Source organism: Chaetura pelagica, unplaced genomic scaffold (genome assembly GCF_000747805.2).
Source record: "Chaetura pelagica isolate M959 unplaced genomic scaffold, ChaPel_1.0 scaffold436, whole genome shotgun sequence".
Taxonomy (NCBI): Eukaryota; Metazoa; Chordata; class Aves; order Apodiformes; family Apodidae; genus Chaetura; species Chaetura pelagica.
In genome coordinates, this window is record NW_009953651.1 from 202,373 (window position 1) to 204,905 (window position 2,533).

Sequence of the window (2,533 nt, forward strand, 5' to 3'; positions counted from 1 at the left end):
AGCAGGAACTTTCCATGCTACTTAAGGGTGTGCTTCTGCTAATTAGTATTGCAGTCCAGAAAAACAGTTTCTCAATTTTGTGTTAAAGAACATTCCTCTCTATAAAGATTTTTTTTAATTTTGAAATGTAAAAGGTAAAAAATAAAAAATATATATGTATTATCAAGTACATTTTACCTTTTTTTCCTCAAGATTTCTGGCTATTTAAATTCTTTAAAAATTAATTTCCAATTTCTCTGGTATTCCTGTTCAGCTCCTCAGCTGTATGTCTCAGCTCCATAGACACACAGAACTGTCAGCAAGCAGAACATTACAGTAAGTGTTCGAACACACCTACGTTCACAGTTAAGGAATGGAAATGTAATTGGAGAAAATGCCTAAAAAAATGGCTAACCACAAGAAGTATGGGATTAGCTTAACTCAGGACTGAGGACTCTCCAGCAAAGGATCCCAGGGCACCTCTGTCAGGAAAACTAACTTCTAAGTAGGGACAGCAGAAATTTTACAGAAGGGAAGTTGGAGTTATGTTAAGAATAATGAGACAGTAAGTAGAAAAACAGGAAACCACTTTCCCCAGATTGTATCAGGTTGGTCTTTTCTATAGCTACACTGAAAAGACAGGTAGCTGTAAAAGAAAGAAGAGCCCATACAGAGCAGCAAGACAACACATTAGGGAGGGACTTTGTTAAATGTTAGACAGCAACAATAAGCGAGCCCATAAACAGTGAAATTTTAAAGGACTTGGAAAAAAGAGAGAAAGAGGCTGATGCTATCTGTTAAAAAAACCCTAGAAATGTATCTAAGAAGACTTCATAGAAGAATTGATAAAAATGCTCCACCTCTTCTCCCTGTTAAACCCAGTCCTAATTACAGCAGCTGAGAGCAGCAGAGCATTTACCAAAGAACTGGCCCAGCCTGCCAAATCTGCTGTGAAACACCCAGACACTCCTACTGGGAAACTCTCAAATGGAAACACTTCAGAAGGAAACTATGTGGGCTCTGCTGCTTCATGTGATTCTACAGACCAACTGCAGCATCTTGAACCACTGCATTAAAAACTTTATAAAACAAACACCTGGGTAAGAAATTCAGAAAAAGACTGCAGCAACAAGTATAAGCTTTCTACCTGGTATGATGCTCTTGTAGGAATTATGAGAAAGCTTAACCAAAAAAAAAGTAGTTGTGGTTCCTCTACCTCAGCTTCCTTATTGACATTACTGGTCAAGGAGCCATCGTGAAAAAAAGCATTTGATAGATGTTTAGGTTGGACAGTCATATAATTGGGTGAAATTCTTAACCACATTGGGTAAACTTGGGAACCAAATAACAAGAGATTTAAAAAGAGTACTCTGTAGTTATCTTCTCCTGTTATTCCAGCCAACCTTGTAACTGCCTCTTAACTAGAACCCATTATCAATAATCCTTTTAGTGGGATCAGTTTTACTTTAAACATCTTATTACATGGATGACAAAAGAAGCAAAAACAACTCAAGAATGATCAGACAGTGAAATTATGTCTAAAATTATGTCTAAAATGCATGTTTATATTTTGATCACAGAAGATGATATTCCTTAAAATCTCAGTGAAATTGAGTTTCTTTCTGTGAAAGAGAACATGCCCTAGTGATTTTTTCAATAGTATTTTCTATTTATAATGGAAATTCACCCAACCTAAGGAATAAATAACTATTACGACAGCATTATTAAACTGTGTCTTCTGAATTATCTGAAAGAGTTCCCAAAGAATAATTGTCACAGTGAACTGTTGGGTCACCCATAAATTCATTGATGAAAATCTTGATCTCATGTTAAAACTGGTAAAAAAAAGGTTAATTACTACCTATTTCTCAGCTAAGAGATCTCTCAGTGAGTTAAGTTTCCATTTCCAATTAAGTAACACCCGTTTATGTTGGCAGCCTGAAACACGCTGGAAAGTTGTTGCTAGCAATATCTGACTATGAAACTTCCTAAACAAAGTTTTGTTGCATGCTCTATATCTTGCACCATTCGATAATTTTTCCTCTTGACCAGGCATTTCACATTAGGGCAGGTTATATTTCATAAATTGTATATTAGTACAAAATTCCAAATTCACCTGAAGAAAAATAAAATCCCAACCAACCTTCATTCCACAAGTGCCAGCTGATATGCTTTTCCTCCTTCACAGCCACCCTAAAACACACTCCACTCATTTCACACATTATCCTGTCACCACTCTCACATGCTCTATTTTCCCATTTTTTTCCATTCAAAAAAAGGCACTTTTACTTGCTACTGCTTGTATCATACTATAGCTGCCCCAAGGACCATTAGAACTAATTAAATAAAAGCTATTACAAATGTTTCACTAAGGCAGAGAGCACTTTATGAAAAAGTTTCCCAAACAGCTACTTCTTTTATCCAGACCAAGTAGTGTTGCTTTGTTAGATTAGGCAGGTCGCATAGTGTAACTTTTAAACTTTTATAGAAGTGTAATTTAAGGGAATATTTGCATGGTAGCAGGGTTGCCAAAAGATACAGTCAATAGGGAAAG